Below are 23,344 nucleotides of genomic sequence, written 5' to 3'. Positions count from 1 at the left end.
GTTTTATACCATGTGATGAAGAAGAAATAAAAATATATAACGGGTATGACGGCATAAGACATCCTTAGACGTTGTCATCACGGCTATGAATTCGGGTAAGTGGGATTCATAACATGCCGTATGTCATAATTCTAAGTCATGCCAAGAGATGTATCACATCATAAAGGGTCGTTGATGGAGTCTCGAGTCTCTATTGTCTCATAATGAAAACCAAATTTACTTATACAGAAATTGTGATCGTTTTAATGAATATATGATGGTAACAGACCCCTTTGACTCTCATGACGTCACGCTATCAACTCGGGTATAATTAGTTTTATCCTTGAGGCCTGTAATTACGACTTTTTACTGCACTTATAATTGATATATTATTAATAATAATATGTTTTATTAATTAAAATTCAATTTCATTAAATAATGAATTTTTATACATCCATATTAATATTATAAATGCTAAAGTAACTTTGTCTGTCTGTCTGTCTGCGTCGCTTTTACGCCGAAACTACTGGACTGATTTGAATGAAATTTGGTACATAAATAGTCTACAGCCTGAAAAAGGTCATAAGTACCTTTTTAATTAAATAAATGTTGTAAATTCTTACATCATTGTAATATTTTAAGTTAATTTGTAAATATATTCATATTTTCTATGAGAGAAAAGCCTCGGGTAACAGCTAGTTTTCTATAAAATAAACACTTTTAGTCTGCATTTTTTTATATTTTGTTGTACATCATACATTATATGTATTTATATCATAATTTATTAACTAATATATAACTAGTGTACTATATTTTTAAATTTATTTCATAGTTTTAGTAATAAATTCATGTTATTTTATTTTGATTAATTCATTACCTACCTCATATTTTATATGAGCTATTCTATCCTATACCGTTGGTTGCGATAAGGTCGCCAAAATGAAGCCTGTTTTATTAAAGCCAAATCTATAATTTATTGTAAATTATGTGTGGTGACACTAAAGAATAAATAAAAAATAATTACATACACTCGTAAAGATCATATGAAAACGGACATAAGATCTTCTGAACCTTTATAAAGGAAAAACATTTTAAAGAGAATCACTCGTAGTGACCGCCTAAAAAGTTGCATGGTATGCTTTAATGTGTTATTTAGCCCATATATTAAATACGTGATAGCTTGCTGAATAGTAAACATTTTTGGACTATAAATTTGAATATTCAGTGAGCTATTCGCGACCTACCTACGCTCTAAAAAATGATCCTCCACACGATCTGTAGCGAACTTTCCAGTGCATGAAATTAAAAAAAAAAGAAGTTTATTGAGTGTTGCAGAGAGTTATGTGCTGAACATTATTATTCAGCGTACGATGTATGTGACGTATGGTCTGCTAGTAAAAAAAAACAAAGAGGATTTATAACCTATATATTAACGTAGTAGGCCAATATAGTGTTTATTTGTTAGACATATACACTATTGAACAACATACCATTTCGATTTAATAATACATACATATGTATATGTATATTGTCTCAAATTCAACAATGATATTAATTAGAATCTAGAATGTCGGTTAATTAAAAAAAATCCGAGGCTGTTGATTTACAGTTCTTTTCAACAAAATTAATCTTAAAAAAAGTTCCTATAATTTATGTTTATTATGAACATTGGATCGTAAATAATAACTTTTTAAATAATCTTTGAAAATCTTTTGGGACTTTATTATATACTTATGCATTATGGGACTTTGGGACTACTACATTAAGGATTGTTTACGCTGTGACATTATTCTCTTTTTTTGTTCGTTCATTTTTGAAGATAAGATTTTCCTTTACGAATATTCCTCATTTTCTTAATCTTAATTCAAAAAGTAATTGCAATTAAACAACGTTAAATAATTTTATTTTTATGGTCTAAAAATGTAGCCTGTTATTTTTTTATTTAATTGTCAATTGGCATAGATTTTTATGAGAATGTCTTATATATTTTAATATCAACATTTTTTTTTGTACTATTTAAGAAAAATATATTTTTAAATTTTTAAGTATTTAATTTCTAATGGTTTTTAATATTTTCGACTAAATGTCACGATCATTATAAAAAATCTACCCTTTTTTATTTATGTAATCCTTACCAGTAATAAAATAATAACTATAATAAAAAATAATAATAATTGCTTATGTTAAATGATTTGTTATATATTATGACTTTATAGTTTCCAAGAGAAAAATAAGGTAGAACTATCTGAAATCGGAATATTGGTTTCTTTATTTAGGATATTTCCTTCGTTGTATCGTTCGGAAACGGCAGTCGGTTTTACTAACGAGTGACGCGCGCTCGTGTTCTGTTACCTTTAATATTGGCGGGAAAATCGGCAGTATGCTCTAAAGCTCTTAACGTATTATTAAAAAAAAAACATTGTGTCATTTTATAGAACAGTTTTTTTTAATAAACTTTTTTTTTAATGTTTGATACAAAAAAGTTTGGAGTAAATATTGAATTGTGACTTAGGTAAGTAAAAATATAATTAAACTTTTTAGTAGTTGTTTAAAGTTTAAAAAATTATGACATTAATTGTGTTTAAAATATTAATTCATGTTTTAAAAAAATATATAATTATGGATGATATTAAATAAAAAAATATAGAATTAATTTTGAGTATAAATTGTACTATACATGGTATAAAATAAATGTACATAAACACATGATTGATTATACTTAACCTAACATAAACACTGATTACCTTTGATAATTTTTATTTTAAAGTTATTTATCGTCGGACGGAATATTTTTTTATTAAATTTCCATAATAAATTTAATGTTTGTTCATGAATAACTGAAATAATTGTTAACAGATTAGCACGCGGAATAACGTAAAAAAAAATTATGATTATTTTTTTTGTTTCTGTACTTTGAAATTTGACTGTAGTGGAATATATTTGAAAAAAAAAAATTATTAGAGAAAAAAAAACAACTAATATTACGTCAATATTAAGTTTAAGTTTGATTTTCATAAAAAATATGTATGCTTTGTCACCAAAAAGGGAAAATGAATAAATACAATACAACATAATAGAAGAAGCATACAATTTTGGCGACCTATTAGTAACATAGCGAACTCGTCTAACCAACGGCGTAGGTGATAGATAGCTCATAGAATATGAGGTGGGTGGTGCTGTAATGACAATTAAAATAACATTAATAAAACTATTTTTGTTTTGTCAACAGCGAAAAAAATAATCTCTTTATTTTTTATATACTATGATATAAGATTATCCTTATATTACCTTTATATTTTAATTACACATAATTATTCTTACAAATAACCGTAACAGGTATTAAACTTATAAATTGTAGTTATACATTTAGTACTTTAACGTTATAAGATATATTTTATGTTAAGTTATTAACACTTAAGAAAGGAAGAATCTTTTCTTATATATTGTAAATGCGAAAGTAACTCTGTCTGTCACCTCTAAACGCTTACACTGCTGTGCCGATTTAGATGATATTTAGTGAGAAGAGAGTTTGAGTCAGGGAAGGACTAAATTTAAAAGGGCTAAATTTAATTTAATTCTCGAAGTAAACTGGCAGAACATAATTATTACATAATATAAAACAAAGACAAAAATAACGTAAGGGATATTGATGTTTTTTTTTAATAATATATTGATTCAAGAGGAAGGTTTTTGTATATAATGCATAGACAATATGGTAAAGAAACACTGTTAATTTTAGAGGTTGAATATTTTCGAAGATATTATGGATTTAAAACGCAGAGACTAAACAATACAGGTACATAGATTAAACAATGTATACTACTACTACTAGTTTGTATTGTTTAATCATCATTAAATATGTAGTATAAAATAAAATCGCTTGCCACTGTCTATCCCTATGAATGTTTAGATCTTTAAAATTAACGGATTATGATGCGGATTTTCTTAACAGATAGAGTGATTGGAGAGGTTTTTGTGCATACAATATAATAAAGTAACACTAATAGTTTTAGATGTTTCTAATATGATGTTGATGTTGGTGATTGGCCAGGCAAGCACCGCTGATTCATGTGCTTAATTTGTCTTTATAATTCATCTCGTGCTCGGCGGTGAAGGAAAACATCGTGAGGAAACCTGCATGTGACAAATTTCATAGAAGTTCTGCCACATGTGTATTCCACCAATCCGCATTGGAACAGCGTGGTGGAATATGTTCCAAACCTTCTCCTCAAAGGGAGAGGAGGCCTTTAGCCCAGCAGTGGGAATTTACAGGCTGTTGTTGTTGTTGGTGATTGTACCTGTGCGACGCCGGACGAGTCGCTATTTTTTATACATTGAAGTACATATCGTTCATTTTTTTACTGAAGGAAATTTGTCATACACTTGAGTACATTGACTCGATATGATTGATACGGTTGGTCTGAATATTTCAATCAATGTAACCATTATTGGAGAAGTTGGTAGTTTTCGGTTAAACTCTATCTTTGATCAACTCTTCAGTGCAGGAATAACAATTAGGGTATTGTGTTGATTTGAATTCGTTACCATTTATTGACTGTAATTAATGAGTGTTAACTTCTTGGGAGAGAAGGCCTTAGCCTAGCAGTGGGAAGTGTACAGGCTGTTATTGTTGTTTTTACAGTATGGGTACCAGTCATTCATATATGTATCACCGTCAATATTTGTATATAACATTGTAATGTTTAAAAAATTAGTGATGTAGTTTAATTGAGGTGTTAATAGTTATCGTTAAGGTGCCTAACAGGTGCCTACCAGGTATATATACAATCTAGCTTATTTTAAAGTCAACTCATATCTGTCAATTTGGTGGTAGGGCTTTGTGCAAGCCTGTCTGGGTAGGTACAACCAACTCACTGATGATTTGGTTGTTATTCTACCGCCAAACAACATTACTCAGTATTGTTGTGTTCTGGTTTGAAGGGTGTGTGGGCCAGTGTAACTACAGGCACAAGGGACATAACATTAGTTCCCAAGGTTGGTGGCTCATTGGCAATGTAAGGAATAGTTAATATTTCTTACTGTGCCATTATCTATATGTGGTGGGGATCACTTACCATCAGGTGGTCCATATACACGTCCGCCAATATAATTAAAAAATGACGTGGTTAAGGAATTAAAATATGTAACAAAATTCTTTTAATATCGTGTAGGCTGCTGATATTCTCTATAAAGTCTATATTTGGTATAGAACACATTCAGTTTCAATCGAATGCTACGAATAACTCAGTATGCGCGTTTCATGCAAATCTAACGTGATTCACGTCCAACAAGGTGAAAACTTGATTCAATACGTTAACGTTTAACGTTTTAGAAATATATATATTTATCTGTTCAAATGATTTATTTTACAATGTTTACGAGATAATAAAGTTTAAAGCCCTTGCGGTGAATGATTAGAATATGAAATATGTTTAGCATGATAAGATAATGAAAACGAGATAGGACTGACGGAAGAAATTTGCGAAAAAAACAACAAATTGTTGATAATTATTTGCAAATATGTTACCAGTTTCGGAAACACCGATCGAATTCAGTTTATATCTAGTTGGTTATTGGTCGAAAGCATTCTATGACGCAATAACCGACCAATGAGAGCTTAGCGTTTAATCAGTTTTATGAAACATTTTTTTACTTATAATATAAGAGTTTGTAAACTTTGCTCATAATATAAGAATTTGACTGACTTTTTTGTAAAGGTATTTATAATGTTGTGATTTATTCGTAAATATACCAATTTGATTTGACTTGATTCCAAGTACCATCTTACTAATATTAAAATGCAAAAGTTTGGACGTATGTGTGTTTGTTCCACAACCACTTCAGAACGGCTTAACGGCTTAACGGCTTAACTTGATTGAAATTTGGAACAGAGATAGATAATAGTCTGGATTATAAATAACAGTTACAATTAACCTCTTCAACCCCTTCTCTATCGTCACGTGGGCGGTACTGAGGTTGGAAACTAGTAAATGTGGACTTTGGGGAAAAATTTTAAACTTATTGTAATATTATTTTTTTAAGTTTGTAGGTTATTGAAATGCACTGTAACTTAAAAAAGATTTATTTTAAATACAAGTTAATGATATTCTCACTATAAATTCCATTGGGTGTAGGTTTTTATTTAACGGTTTAAATTTTCCAAAAACTGACTAGTCTTAAACACACACACACACACACATAAAAAGTAGAAACACACATAGATAATAAATGATCAAATTATTCATATATATTATAAATTACGTATTCTCTCCGTTGAATACAAAAAACTCACTACAAGTTACACAAGCCCTACTATGCATAATATTACTTATGCTTGACTACGCTATGCCCTATATTTTTAGTACGTACATTTTACATATATGCGTAGTTTTTGTAAGCACGAATCATAATGTCTTCATAACGAGACGTGAATATATAAAAATCAAATGAATATATTCATGTAAAGAAAACACGATGGATTCCTACTACATTTGGTGTGAATGAATTTGCCTGCGTTGTGTATTATAACATACTAGCTGTGCCCACGACCTTGTAAGAGTCTGAATTAAACAAAAGAAAATAACTATTGTAGCCTAAGTTACTTCTTATTATATTAGTTATTTGTCAGTGAAAGTTCCGTCGAAATATAACAATAATTATAACTACATGATAATAAAAATAAATATTATATTATATTATAAATGAAATAAAAATTTTAACAAAAAGAAAAACCGACTTCAAACAAAACACTATTTTAAAACAAATGAATATGCACGAAAAAGTAAGAAAAATAATTGCGTATTCAACATATTTTTTAGAGTCTTCCTAAGTTAAATGAAATGAAAAATATTAGACTACTTAAAAGTCGATTTACGATTATATAATGTAGTTATAGTTATTGGTATATTTGGAGCCGGTGTCAGCCAATAAAACCCTACATAACCCTACGAATATCTATCAAAAAACAATACGAGAGTACTTTAACAAATGGGTGGGTAGCTAGTTGATTATAATATTCGACTATGATAATTACATAAACATAACCACATTACGGAAGGTGACTCAAATATCCAAATAACCTATAAATAAAAGATTCGACTGAGTATCGCTAACGTGCTCCTCAGAATTGTTCCGTTCCGTTACTTTGTCATGGATCCTGTGCTCAGAACCTTACCAAACTTTCACCAAATTACCCTTGAAGTATATATTTTATAATAAAAAAAGAATTATCAAAATTGGTTAACGTGATTTTCAGTTATTCACCGATTTGTCGCGCATATACATAATGCAAATTTAAGACTTATGTCGTTTTCATATGGATACCATCATCGGAAAAAAATTAAAAAAAAACCCGGACCCCACGGGAAGCACTACCTTTCAAACAAAAAAAAATTATCAAAATCGGTCCACCCAGTGAAAAGTTATGAGGTAACAAACATAAAAAAAAATACAGACGAATTGATAACCTCCTCCTTTTGGAAGTCGGTTGAAAATAAATATATATCTATATATAAAAATTAAAAAAAAAAAAGAAAAATGTCCGTGACTTAACAATTAAGTAACCAAAGAGATTTCTCTGAGATCGCGGAATTTAAAAAAAGAAACACTTTTATCAAATATATTTACATTAATTAATTCTATAACATTGTATGTTACTAACAAGTTGACGCTGTCTTATTGTAAAAGAAGTTTACAACATGGAAAACAATAATTGAATATGATTGTTTATTGCGTCTATAACGTTATTAAATTATGATGCACGGCCTTGACTTGGACACTCCTAGTTTTCGAAGGCCATTTAATTTGTCAATACTGCTTTATATATTAAGATTATAAATACTGGGTAAACTACTTCAGCTATAATAGGGACAAAAAGAAAGCGTTACCATGTATGTGTTGTTCGATGTCCGAAAATCTACATTTTCTGCCTCGCACAACCTTGTGGAACCAGCTTTAGCTGACGGTTTTTCCGAACCGATACGACATGGGAACCTTCAAGAAAAGAGCGTACTCCTTCCTTAAAGGCCAGCAACGCACCTGCTAGCCCCCTGGTGCTGCAGATGTCCATGGGCTGTGATAGTCACTTTCCGTCAAGTGAGCCTCCTGCTCGTTTGCCACCTATCACATAAAAAAAATGTAATATACATTTAGAAGTCATAGATTAAGAAAAATCTAGAGTTGAACTTAATAAAAACAAAGAAGAATAAAACACCAAATTAAATAAATCGAAGTAAATTATTCAGACATTCACTGAAAAATCGAATAGTACAATTGGACACTTTAATAAATCACGAGCCGCGCCAATAACGACCTAAGCTTATTGTCCGATTGCCCACAAACGAAAATGGCGATTCGGATAATAGCGCCCATTCATTTATAAAACATTTTCATGTGATAAAGGAATCTCTTAACTAAAATTTCCTTTTATAATGACAGATTTAATGTCACGACCTCATTTGTCAATTGAATAAAAACCCAAGTGTGACGTAATGAATACAATTCGAAAAGACCTATAATAAACAGCCTGTCAATTGGAGTATGTTCCGCCATGCTGGTCCAACACATATGTGACAGAATTTCGCTGAAATTAGTCACATGCAGGTTTCGTCACGATGTTTTCCTTAACCGCTGAGCACGAGATGAATTATAAACACAAATGAAGCACATGAAAATTCAGTGGTGGTTGCCTGGGTTTGTACCCGAAATCATCGGTTAAGATGCACGATTTCTAACCACTGGGTTAACTCAGCTCAAATGGAAGGAGGAGTCAAGATAAACAATTATTATTTTGAATATTCATGTCCTTATTTTTGAAAGGCAGTTACAGATATGCGGAATATATGTGGAAAAATGTCTGCTTCTTATTTAGGGTTCAACGCCGTACACGGCTGCTATTGACCTTTTAATTGAGAAGTTATTGTAATCTAGTCAGAGTGCGGGTTGCGATAGTTCTAAATTAGCTTCAGTTTATATTTTATGTTCAAACTACCGATGAACTTTATAAATACAGCGCTGCAGGTGGAACTGGCATCTTGAGAAAAACTGAATTGATTTTTAGTAGAGTTATCTGTGACAGCTTATAAAAATTATAGGCTAGGTTAGTGGTAGTGAGTTGGAGTAGTTTGTACCTTTCCTATGTGTTTGTATGTATTTGTATGTATGTATTCTTAAGAGATTATGGTAAACCTGGCCACCTGCGTGTGTATATAATTATAAAACTTATTGAATTTTAAAATGTCAGAAATGGTAGTCCGTAGGAATAAATATTGGTATATTTTTTGCAGATATTTTTATGATCTACAATTTTTGTCATTATTGTTTTGGTGATAATTGAGGAAAACTCGTTTTTTCCTTAAACCTTGAGTTAAAAAATTTTTCATTAACGGGAATGGCGGGTAACTTCGACACCTTTTATTTATAATTATATTATGAGTAATTTTATTAATTAAAGGCAACAAGCCTATAATTAATAAAATAGTTTATTATGTTGTGAGTTTATTTATCACTGAACGTGTAGATTGATCGGACTATTATTGTTTACATAACTAATTGAAACGCACGTCAGTCAAACTAATTTTGCTTAAAAGGCATAGTTTTTTATAAAGCATATTATTATGCAGGTAATTTAAAAACATTGGAAGCGTATTTACTCTTTCTATTTTCCCGTTTTACGAACAAATGGCAGATGGATTCGTGGATTGAACAACTGTAGCCAAAGCTGTTAGCTTTGAAAGGAAATTTCCTTAGCCAATATGCTACGAATCACGCGTTCAATTTATGCCTTTGTGTCGGATTTGAACGTAACAAGAAATATTTTGATTTAAATAATTTTAAAGGGCTAAGTGAAAAAAAGTTTTAATAGTAAGTTAATATTTTTATAAAACTGACCAATAAAACTTCTTTAATCAGAACGGATACTTAAACTTTAGGCCTTATAGGTATTGCTCTTAGTCGCTTTTGTTCTTTTCGAGAATCCCTCCCTGTAAATAATCTACTCTTCAGTAACCCAAAATTATGATATATTCCGACACATTGAGTAATTCTAAACGTAAATGCAATTTACGTTGCAAGTGCTGTCAAAGACACACATCGAAAAAAGAACACTTCTTCCTAGTCGTTTGCGTTTCCTCATTACTGAGGGTCGTGACCATCATGCGTGTGGCTGCCTGAACACTTCGTACCACCTTCCTCCAGCCATTCCTATTCTTTGCCATTCGTAGGCAATCCTGGGCACAAGATCACAAAGAACACGCACACTAGTAAAGTTGTTTGGTAACTGTCAGACGTAGCTGTCACGAACACAAGATAAAAAGGAGACGAAGGTTTCTTATCCCATACACTGTTCTCTTGCTTCAAACTCATCCATCCTATATTCGACGTTCTCCTTGATAAAGTTCCTCGTCCTATTAATGATGAATGTTTGTTAATATTTGTTTTTAGCCCATTTAAAAATTTTCTATGTAAATACATTGAAACTAATAAGGTTAAGCTGCAAATAGTTTTGTTCTTATATGTTTTAATAGATATTTTTTTTATCTGTTTATTATTGTGTTGTTTTAGGTTATGGGTTCAAAATTCAAAATTAATTTGAGCCTGTAATCTCTACCGTACCGATCAATTTCTATCGTGTCTTCTTCATCGCACGCGATGGCGAAATAATCTTGGCCTTTTGCAAAAATAAAAGCCAAAAAATGAAGTTATCCCAGTTGTATTAATTATTTTGTAGTGCAACAATCTATTGATATAACATATCGTTAATCAAAGATTCAAAATATCAATTTTAACTTAATATTGAATTCCAAATAATCCTTTGGTATCCTTTGAGTGGATTTTTTGGGTCGGTTGTACCTTATATATAATTTAAGGCAACAACAAATATCAATACTCTTTATTCGGTTTAGGGTGAGTGAGTTGTCATCGAAAAATAATATAATAGTGATACTAGCGCATTAATTGCCCTGGCTTACATATTTTCAATGCCAGTCTGCAAGAATATTGATGATTATCTACTATGGAAAATTTGCTCAAGTCGAATTCATCAGAAATATTTGGCGTTCATTCAAACGTCTTTTAACATCTTCAAAAATACTGTTTCGTACACATATATCATATATTATTATATCAATTTAAATACGTAAAAAACATATTAGATTTGCAAAATTTTCGGAGAATTTTTGAGATGGAGTGTACTGTTCAAATATTTGGTTCATTTATCAAAACTTTGACAAGATTTGGTCATAAACGCTTGTTCATAAAGTTTGTTTCCTACTTGGAGTACTTCTGACTTGAAGTTGGACTTTATTGTTGATGTAATTGAAACATTAAGGTCTGACTAACCACGAGATCTTCGAAACTATAAGCCTGATTGACTCCAAGTTTAGAATAGTTGCTCGTTTTCAAGATAGTCGTTCCCTGAGGATTTTTGGAACTTTCAACAGAAATGAGGGGAATTTGTAGAGGTAGACGTAACTAGTGGTCGAACTGGATGAAATTTTTCACACATTTTCTTAATAATGAAGACTTCATTAAAAAGGTTTTATTTCTTTTAGAACTCGTACCGCAAGACTTGAAACTCAATGGGTTTTTTATTATCGTCGTAGTATTGAAAATTTTATTGGTCGATTTTAAATCGATAAAATTCGTTCTGTAAACAAACGTCACTCAATATGATGTTTTATAGACAGCCTCGTGAATAAAACTGTTTACTAGTAATCGATTACTTTCGTATATAAGATCTAAAACTGATTACGACTTACTTTTTATTTACGACTATTTATTACACGATCACGAACATTCAATATAACAATACCGTTGTTTGGAGATAAAATCGATACAGTAGTGCAATTCTTTAAGAACTCATTCGTGAAATGTCGTAAGTCAATTCACGGTGATGCACTATTTTGATACGTATATTCTTTTAATGCTAGAGCTATTACAGTCGATCATTTTTTAATATCTTACGATCAAGTTTCTGCAGTGAGTTTCGAGTTTCTTCCAAGAAAAATGTTCTTAAGAATGAAAAATTGCCGAGGAAAATGATCTGATGTGATTTATGTTGAATTGTTCTTAAGCTACTCAGATAACCAAGTGGGTGGTACAGAATGCGGAAAGTGTTATTTTATATTTATTTACAATTAAGCTTTCGAGGAAAAAATGTTTGGGATTTTGAAATAATTTTCACCTAGCTATATAATCTTGTTAGGAATAATATGACTTATTCAATAGCTCGTTAACGCTAGATTTTGAGGCCTTTGTTTCTGGTCATGGAAATATTTAATTAAGTTAAATTTAGGTATACATTTTCATTTTCATTGAAACAGGAAGCTGAATACTCATTGAAACTTTTATTGTTTCTATTCTGATAATGGTATAATCATTAATTTCTTCTTCTCTCACAGCGTATTCGTTTCACGTCAGATCCTCTGATAGTATTTTATCCTTATTAGGACAACCGACAGTAGATACACATATAAAAAATACATTTCAAAGTTATCTAGGATAAAGTTCTACTACTTACAGGTAGTCTCACCATGCACTATCATATTGCACAATATTTCCTGAAACAAGTGTGAGCAATCCATGTAAGTGGGAAAGTGCCTTGGCGTAGTTGATAAACCTGCACAAATTTTGGCATCAGATATTATCGCCGTCTAAGATAGAAGCACCATAGACGACATTGAACCCAAACTATTAACATGCACTTATTGTAAAGAAGCCCAAAGAAGAAGATGGTATGTATGATGAAAAGAACATACAAATGGGCTGCTTTTTATTTCGGAATCATCATTGCTTATAAACCTTTTGGCTACAAGGAATTTGAACGAATGTTTACGACAAATGCGTCACCAGCCTTTGGAACTAAGATATGCCTTATAAGTTACACTGGTTATCGAAAATAGTGTGTAATATCCGCGGATAGTCGCGACCGACCATAACCGCTAATTGCGGGATCAAATCCAGGCAAGCACCAAAATCAAAACATACTTTATTCAAGTAGGCTTTTACAAGCACTTTTGAATCGTCATTTAACAACTATTTTCAGTGAAGCTATGTTCTACCGAGGAGAACCGGCAAGAAACTCAGTAGTTACTCTTTTTCACCATTTAAAAATACAGTCACTGAATATTCATGTGCTTAATTTGTATTTATAATTCGTCTAGTGCTCGGCGGTAAAAGAAAAGATCGTGAGGAAACCTGGATGTGTCTAATTTCATAGAAATTCTGCCACATGTGTATTCCATCAACCCGCATTAGAACAGCGGGATGGAATATGTTCCAAAATTTCTCCTCAAAGGGAGAGGAAGTCTTAGCCAAGCAATGGGAAATTTACAGGCTGTTGTTGTTTTTTCGCAGATAGACAAATCTCTCGCAAATTCCTGATTGATAGAAAATATTGCTGGAATGTACCTTTACTGTCCGATTGGAGATTTTTTTTAATACTACGTTCAGTAGTCAGCTGAAATTTGTCAAACATGTAAAGTAAAGTGTTTCACACTCGCTATTATCCAATCTAGTCGCCGCTATTATCTCACGAGTAGGTACTCAAATGCCATTAACCTGACGTGTATAGATTATGTAAGTACTCAAATATCTCGTATGGAGCTGAGATAATGTTAACTGTTAATTTTTATTTATTCATCTGTTAAGTTATGTAGGTATGAAGCGTGTTTAAGGAAATATTTTCGTGGTAAAGTTTTATTTTTATAAACTTAAGATAAGCAGATTATAAAAAATATTAACGCCAATCTTTTTTTTATGATATAGTTTAGCGGATCAGCATATGGGCCACCTGATGGAAAGTGGTCACCATCACCCATAGACAAGGACGCTGTAAGAAATATTAACTATTTCTTACATCGTCAATGTGCCACTAATCTTGTTAACTAAGATGTTATATCCCATGTGCCTGTAGTTACTGTAGTTACACTGGCTCACCCTTCGACCCTTCAAACCGGAACACAACAATACTGAATACTGTTATTTGGCAGCAGAATAACTGATGAGTGGGTGGTATCTACCCAGACGGGCTTGCACAAAGCCCTACCACCAAGAACTTGTATGCTTAACGAAAAATAATTTTCCATTTAATTGATATTTTAGTACAAGTTTATTTATAGCCACATTACATATCTAACAGTGACGGTATGTTTATTTCATTGATTATTGTTTTTTTGGTATTACTATGGTCTGAAAGCTCTCACCACAAGTGCGAGCTAAAATAATCCAGATGTCGGAAGCCCACTTATGAGCTCTTAGTACGAGCGTCCTAAGGCTGCCTGCCTTCTTTGATTAGGACGCTCTCGAAGTTAGAAGGGAAACAGATCACTTATCATCTTAGTTCCTAAGGTTGGTGGCGCATTAGCGATGAAAGAAATGGTTAATGTTTCTTACAGCGCCATTGTCTATGGTTGGTGGTGACCACTAACCATCAGGTGGCCCATATGCTCGTCCGCTATTGTTTAATGATGTTTGAGGTTTAATATAACTAAATCTAATTTATAAAATACTTTCGGTAACATGTGTTCTGATATTCTTTCACTAACAATCATAATATTCCCCAGAAATCCAATAATCACATCTCACATAAGTAAACTTTTATTCTCGGTTGATCCAATCTGTTTTCAAATACACCTGCGTATATTCTTATATATCGATATAGTACAACATAGCTGTGCCTACATTTGAATTGAAAAAAGTCAGATATTTTTTCTTTTTCTAATATTTTATCTTATAAAATATCATTTTAAAAGAAATATCGGTCCTTCTAGACTAGACTGTTGATCACACTAAAATTAAAAAAGGTGAAAAGTATTTTAAAACACAAATAATTTTTTGTCTTAAATGTTTTTTTTTTGAATTATTGTATAATATAATTGAACGAATACGATGAATAAGTAGAGCATAATATAAAGGAAAACATAAAGCCTCATTAACTAGCGATCGGCCCCGGCTTTGCACGGGTAAAATACTGATTACAAATATACTACAAAATATGTGTTTATTCATGACATTAGAAACTTCTAATATTATCAGTGTTTCTTTAATATATTGTCCGTTTATTATATGCAAAAACCTTTCTCTCAAATCAATATATGTATTAAAAAAAAACACATCAAAATCCATTGGTCAATTTTAAAGATTTAAGCATACTATGTAGTGATAATGAAGTATCGTTAATGTAATAAATATATAATTATAATTAAGGTTAAAGACTAAAATATACATGCCATGTACGAAAGATAAAGTACGGAGGTGAGGAAGGGTTTGACGGCAGATCATGATGATGCCGTTTGCAGCTACGGAACATATGTCAGTCTTAGCCTTAATCCAATAGATGTTCACGTCAAAAATAACTTCTAAACTCACAGATAACACTTATCTATGAACAAGTTTACCGACAAAGGAATCTATCAGCTTATGCTTTCTGAAATTAATAAGATAAGATACGCACTTATTAGCGGAACGAATATGGAGGCTTCATATTTGATAGTTTTATTATTAATAAATGTGTTATCAAATTCTACAATGACAGACGCGCGATTGATACACTAATTAATAGACTAGACGATTCATCGAATGGCTGGTTTAATGGATTACTGTGACGTCAACACACACATACAGATGTGTGAATAGAAGGTAAACTATTTGAATGTCATTTTTCATGTATTTCCGAAATATCATATTATTTGTTTGTTTTAGTTTTGTTGTTTAACTGTTTCGTGTGATTTAAATATTATGTTTTAAAATAAAATTTATTAACATAAGAATTAATAACATTAAATGTTAAATATATACAAATATGAACTAAAACTCGTTACTGTATAAATCTTGATCGCGTGGAATGGTGGCAAGAATGTTAGCAGCATTTCCCCGTTGAATCGCAATACCGATCCTCTGGGCAAAAAACGAACCAGTCCTGTCACCAGTGAGGTGTTATACTTTTAAAGATATTTTTATTTTTGATGTATTTATTGTAATTTTGATATATTTATTTTTTAATACATATATGGAATTATTAATATCTCTCACTGGCATCTACAATGGTCGCTGAAAATCAGTTGAACTTTTGGGGTCATTTTATGTTTCTCTTTTAACATAAGCTTTTTGGTATTTGTAAACTGATGTGCAGATATCATATAAAATACAGTGTGTTACTTTTTTGAGCCGAGATTGCCCAGTGGTTAGAATGCGTGCATCTTAACCGATGATTGCGGGTTAAAACTCAGGCACCACTGAATATTCATGTGCTCAATTTGACATGTTATGAAGGAAAACATCGTTAGGAAATCTGCATGTGTCTAATTTCAACAAAATGTTTCCACAGTTGTCTTCCACGAACCCGCATTGCAACAGTGTGGTGGAACATGTTCCAAATCCTGATCCTCAAAGGAAGAGGATGCCTTACACCAGCAGAGGAAAATTTACAGGCTGTTGTTGTTGTGTTAGTTTTTTTAATATATTTTTCTTCAGTACTGTGTCACACATAAAGTTTTTTCAATTCAAATTTCAATCAATTACAATTTCACTTATGTCACTTGATAATCTCGGCTAATTGTATGTAATTACACTCGGTTTGACAACTTAATGTCCGATCTCCAATTCGAATGTTATCAATTTATCTCAAATGCCCTTTCCGTACACCCAAAATTTGATATTCATGTTAAATTCTGATAAATGAACCCAAGTATTAATTGTTTGTTTGATGACGATTTACCAAATAAATAAATATGAGACAACATCACATACATTACTCTGATACCAATGTAAGTAGCTTAAGCACTTGTGTTATGGAAAATCAGAAGCAACGACGGTACCACAAACACCCAGACCCAAGACAACATAGAAAACTATTGGTAATCTACATCGACTCGGCCGGGAATCGAACCCGGAAAATTGGAGTGGCGTAAAAGTGGAGTACCACAATCACCCAGACCCAAACCATTCAATTTACATCGACTTCGATCGAATCGAACCCGAGACTTCGCAGTGGCATACCCATGAAAACCGGTGTACACGCCACTCGACCACAGAGGTCAGCAAGTATATATATAAATATGAAGTATTTCGGAATTTTATTGTGAAGTCCGATATCTACTTCAACATTACTTCGAAATTCCGATTTAATTTGGAGATCTATTTTAAGACCCAACAACAAATTATTGTGTTATGACCAACGAATTTCATAAAATGAATATATCCTTCGTTAAAATCGAATTGGAAGAACTTGAAAGGTTTGTAAAACAGCCAATGAGTGAGTAAAATTATTTTTTGTCCTTAATCCAAAACTATTTGACCAAAGTAGCCGTGCGCTGACCGTTGGATCAGATGAGTCTTAAAGTCTTCATGGACCTGGAGGAAGTGATGGGACCAACGGCCAAGCAGCGCCGAATTTTCATGTCCTTTATTTGTGTTTATAATTCATCCCCTGCTCGACGGTGAACTTGCATGTCAAATGTCGAAATTGTGCCACATATGAATCCACTGACCCGCATTGGAGTAGCGTGATGAAATATGCTCCTAAACTTCTCCTCAAAGGGAGAGGAGGCCTTAGCCCAGCAGTGGAAAATTTACCGGCCGTACATTTTTTTTCCTTTATCTTATTTATTTTGGGACTTTTGTCCAACACAGGTACGTCAGTCCCATAGGCTGTACTAATGATGATGATGATAAATAAATGTTACTCATAATCATTTTTAAGGCAATTTGTGATGAAGATTTAAAAGTTCCTGGAAGCAATTCGAACGATACAGATATTTTAAGAGCCGTTAAGATACATAATTGTAAAATAAATATTCCACGTTTCCTGTCTACGCTAATGTGTAGTGAGTATTTATGAGGTTGTTATCGTAATGTATGTCAGTTTCAAATGGGTATTTAGCTATTTTTTACCTGAGCTAATGCTGAAGTAAAGCATTAGCTCATGATTAAAAATGTATAATTGTTTTTTTTTTTTTACATATAATCATATTTTCTTGCATATACATATCATGGTATGGACATATTTTACGGAGGAATGAAGACCATGTTGGGAGAAAGATCTTCAGCGTGAATGTGGATGGATAGGAAGGGGACGACCAAAGAAACTACGGATTGATTGTGTGAAAGAGGATATGACGGAAAAGAATGTTTCTTGTAAGATGACGTCAGATAGAGAAATATGGAAGAAGAAGATATGCTGCGCTGACCCCAATTAAAATTGGGATAAGGGCAGGAGGAACGGAAGTCGTGATTCTCACTTAAGACCATATGCTTTTTAGTACTTTTATTCTTTCATTCTATTTAAACGATTTATAGCATTAAAGACTGTCGTAAAGAAAAAACATCAGTCAATCAGTCAAATCTTTTATACCTGAACTTATTCAAATTAATTTCAACATTCTTGTTCTTTGATTGAATGAATCATGAATGAACGAAGGAGCGAATGAAACGATTTGATTTTCGCTACGATCATTAATGTTTATTTCTTTAATTACTGTTCAAATTGTATTAACAATTTTCATTTACCGTGTGAAGGTAGCAATAAATCTAGAAGTGTTTCCCAAATGAATCGTATCGCAATTCCTGTTCACTGAACCATGAAACTAACTTCTGGTTATTGACAATGTAAAGACAGTGCCTTTTCTAGTAATATGTTATAAAACATACGTGCATTTGTTGAGACTAAAAGTAGTGACCTCTGATTGGTTGAAATTTGTTACTTATGGCTAGTAGAGTATACTGTTGGAAGTCTTAATCTTGTAATATGTCGATTCAAATGTGCTTAAATGAGCCTACCTGAATCTAAAATTAAATTCGTTTGTATGTCAAGATTAATTGACGACCTCCGTGGTTGAGTGGTGTGTACACCGGTTTTCAAGGGTACGCCACATCGAGGTCCCGGGTTCGATTCCCGGCCGAGTCAATGTAGATTATCATTAGTTTTTTATGTTGTCTTGGGTCTGGGTGTTTGTGGTACCGTCGTTTTTTTCTGATTTTCCATAACACAAGTGCTTTAGCTACTTATATTGGGATCAGGATCATAATGTATGTGATGTTGTCTCAGATTTGTATTACATTTATATTTTATATTAATCGTTGGATGATACAATTTTTTCACTTGATATAAAATCGCACTCAACTAAAGCCGGTTGCAGTCGCTAGTCGATTTCTTTGGTTTATAATTTAAGTGGCTACATAATTTTTCTCAATTATTTTCAATAGCCAGCCTTACCACGCCAAACCAACCAATCAAAAATAAAGCGCAATATAAATTAATTGAAAAAGTGATTGAATATTTAAAAAGCTATGCCCTTTGGGAGCTAAGAAGTCAGAGGCAGACATCTTTTTTTATATAAATAGCGTCGTATAGCGGAAGTTTAATAAAGCATTACTTCCTCTCTTTCTGCCATTATTGATTTAATATACGAAAGAAAAAGACAATGTTTTAAAACGTTTTGAAGCGTCAATACCGCAATGGCTTAGGGGTTAGCGATGTAAAATGTCCCAGGATCGATTACCAACTCTTGGTCTATTGTTGCCCACGCCCAACAGTAAAAAAGCTTAAATATGAATATTAGTAATTCCTTAATTAATTTTGGGGCATTGCTACTATCTTAAAAAAAAGGTGTAAAGTAAACAAATATTGAAGAAAAAAAAAGAAATAAAAGAAAGAAAAAGAAACCTTTAAGAACAAAATAGGTATAGACTTATAACATTATTTTTTGTTATCTAGGACGAGCAAATTTGCCACCTTATGGTAAGTGGTCATAACAGCTCTTAGATAATAACCCTGTAAGATATGTTGACCATTTCTTGCATCGCCAATCTGTAAGTTGGTCATAATCAATGGTAGATAATAGTTCTATATTCCTCACAATGCCAATGTACTACCAACTTAAGAACTAAGATGTTATGTCCATTGTGCCTGTAGTTACACTGGCTGGCATCAACAAAAACAACAATAACAACAATAGCCTGTAAATTTTCCATTGCTGAGCTAAGGCCTCCTCACACTTTAAAGAGAATGATTGAAACATGTTTCAATGCGCATTGGTAAAATACACATATGGCAGAATTTCTATAAAATTTGACACATGCAGGTTTCCTCACGATGTTTTCTTTCTCCAGCGAGCACATGAATATTCAGTGGTGCTTGTCTGGGTTTGAACCCGCAATCATCGGTTAAGATGCTCGCTTTCTAACCACAGGGCCATCTCGGCTCTCGGCTGGCATCTTTGGAACCGAAACACAACAACACAGAGTATAATAGAAAATTTGATGGGTGGGTACCTTCCCAGACGGGCTTGCGCAAAACTAAGTAAGACATTCACTTTGGTGCCGTAAATAATTAACCTTAATTAGTCGTAAACCTAAAACCGTCAATAGTAAATGTCTGGCGTTTATTTATTACTTTATTCAAATCAGATAATCTTATTAAATGAAACGTGAATTTTGTACGATTCTATATCACTTCTATTTATAGTCTTCGTGAAATGTTTTAATGTGTGTAATTTGTTTATTTGCCAATTAACGAATTGTACAACATGTGAAATGACGTAATTGATGTTCATTAAAATAAATAATTGAAGAAAACCGATAAATAAATATGGAGTAAAAATGATAAAAAATTTATATGCATTAACAAACAGCCTGTAAATTTTCCACTACAAATGCCTCCTCCACCTTTGAGGAGAAGGTTTGGAGGAAATTCAACGACGCTGCTCCAATGTGTGTTTGTGGATACGCAAAAGTAGAAAAAATAAAAAAAAAAACTTTACTTTACTTTTATATTCATCCACGCTGCTCCAATGCGCGTTGGTGTACGCATGCGGCAGAATTTCGTTGGAAATAGTCACATGCAGGTTTCCTTACGATGTTTTCCTTCACCGAATACGAGATGAATTATAAACACAGATTAAGAACACGAATATTAAGTGATGCTTGTCTGGTAAATTAAGTACATGAAAATTCAATGGAACTTGTCTGGGTTTGAACCTGCATCATCGGTTAAGACGCACGCGTTCTAACCACTGGGTCATGTCGGTTATTCATTAATAAAATAAATATACATTTTGATGTAAGCAATTCACATAGTCTTAAAGCGATGGGAAGCGATGTAGTTTTATATAGTTAAAACATCACATCACATCACACATCATCAGCCCGTACACGTCCACTGCTAGATATAGGCCTGTCCAAGTGCACGCCACTGTGGTCTTTCTCCGGCTACTCGCATCCAGCTCCTGCCTGCTAAAACATATCCCTAGTTTTATTTTAACAAAAGTTGTAAAAAATGACATTTAAAAAATAAGTTTCTTTCGCCGGTTGTTTTGAGGTCCGCGATATTAATTTCCGAAACGACGGTAGAACTTTGCCTATCAATGTAAGTGTAACACTTCTATATTCAATAAATATTTTTGACTTTGACGTGACTTTTGACTTTAAAAGTATTTACGTTTTTTATTATAAAGCAAAGTATTCCTTCAATCCTACAAGAAGTTTGTGAAGTTGGTAAACTTTGATTATTATTTTTCTCTTTTTGAAAATTCTCCTGTGATCATCTGTGATCATCACAAATGATCACAATGATCATCAAAATGTACATTTTTATTTCGTATGTACATGTGATAAATAGAGTAGTGTCTTTATATACCCCAATATGCAACCATATCTTTCACAAAATAGCCTCTGTAATTTGACAGATATAAAAATGTAACACAAAGAGTCGAGATGGCCCAGTGGGTACAACGCTTAAATCTTAACCGATGATTGCGGGTTCAAACCCAGGCAAGCGTCACTAAACTTTCATGTGATTAATTTGTATTTATAAGTCATCTCGTTCTCGGCGGTGAAGGAAAACATCGTGAAGAAACCTGTATTTGTCTAATTTCAAATAAATTCGGCCACATGTGTATCCAAGTGTAACCAAGAGTTGTTCTATACGTATTGCCCCTCTACAAAAATAGCGACAAAGCTGTTTGACGTTTCCTAGGAACACAATCTTGTTTCTCTAAGCAACCTTTTATTGATATTTGACGCCATACAGCGGCAAAAGGCGGAAGCGCTATTAGTTTATTATTTTGTTAAGTAAACGTTGCTTTCCCTTTTAATTTAAATATATTCTGACGAAACTGTATTGTAAGAATCAGAAGAGGTGATTTAAAAAAAAATCAATGTACCGACAAAACACTCTTATTTTATGTTTTATTAAAATAAAGAATTTAACAATATTTTTTATTAAACTAGCTGACAATAATAACAATTATCTAACATGCCGACATCATACGTGAGATGATAAGTGGGCCCTCAAGTCTTGGAATCGTACATCCTATATAGCCTGTAGCAAGTAGGATGGTGTGGTAGGGATGACACTCCTTACAGTATTATTAACGAATTTGTTTAAAACATTTTATTCTTAAAAAAACTATTTCATTATTACTGTTATTAAATACGTGATATGTACCATGTTTTATTTTGTATTATATATGTCATTATCTACGAGTGTAATAATAATAACCATGTTAATTTAAAATCTTATATTTAACACTATTTTGTTTTCGTTTTCTTTTTTCAACCGACTTCCAAAAGGAGGAGGTTATCAATTCGTCTGTATTTTTTTTTTTTTTTTTTTATGTTTGTTACCTCATAACTTTTCACTGGGTGGACCGATTTTGATAATTTTTTTTTGTTTGAAAGGTAGTGCTTCCCGTGGGGTCCCATTTTTTTTATTTTTTTTTCCGATGATGGTATCCATGTGAAAACGACATAAGTCTTAAATTTGCGTTACGTATATGCGCGACAAATAGGTGAATAACTGAAAATCACGTTAACCAATTTTGATAATTCTTTTTTTATTATAAAATATATACTTCAAGGGTAATTTGGTGAAAGTTTGGTAAGGTTCTGAGCACAGGATCCATGACAAAGTGACGGAACGGAAGGGAACGGAACAATTCTGAGGAGCACGTTAGCGATACTCGGTCGAATCTTTTATTTATAGGTTATTTGGATATTTGAGTCACCTTCCGTAATGTGGTTATGTTTATGTAATTATCATAGTCGAATATTATAATCAACTAGCTACCCACCCCGGCTTCGCACGGGTGCAATACTGATACTAAATATACTACAGAATTTGTTTATATACGACATCACATCGCAAACTTCTAAAATTATCAGTGTTTCTTTACTATATTGTTCATGTATTATATACACAAACCTTCCCCTTGAATCACACTATCTTTTAAAAAAAACCGCATCAAAATCCGTTGCGTAGATTTAAAGATATAGGGACAGAGAAAGCGACTTTGTTTTATACTATGTAGTGATGGAACTCCTATACGGCTCGCAGTTAGGGTGCGATATGGGGCAGAATTTCTTACTATCT

At 32.4% G+C, this 23,344-nt stretch overlaps 1 protein-coding gene across 1 annotated transcript in view; it reads left to right on the top strand.

Annotated features, from left to right (window-relative positions):
- Window positions 1-2,370: 2,370 nt before the first annotated feature.
- Window positions 2,371-23,344, top strand: part of LOC124540201 (orexin/Hypocretin receptor type 1-like) — an 89,085-nt gene continuing 68,111 nt past the window's right edge. The window contains exon 1 of the mRNA XM_047117661.1: window positions 2,371-2,491. The gene's annotated coding sequence lies outside the window, so the exon portion shown is untranslated. The remainder of the gene's footprint in view (window positions 2,492-23,344) is intronic.

Source organism: Vanessa cardui, chromosome 24 (genome assembly GCF_905220365.1).
Source record: "Vanessa cardui chromosome 24, ilVanCard2.1, whole genome shotgun sequence".
NCBI classification, from domain to species: domain Eukaryota; kingdom Metazoa; phylum Arthropoda; class Insecta; order Lepidoptera; family Nymphalidae; genus Vanessa; species Vanessa cardui.
The sequence above is the reverse complement of the archived record's forward strand: the minus strand, read 5'-3'. Positions and strand labels throughout refer to the sequence as shown.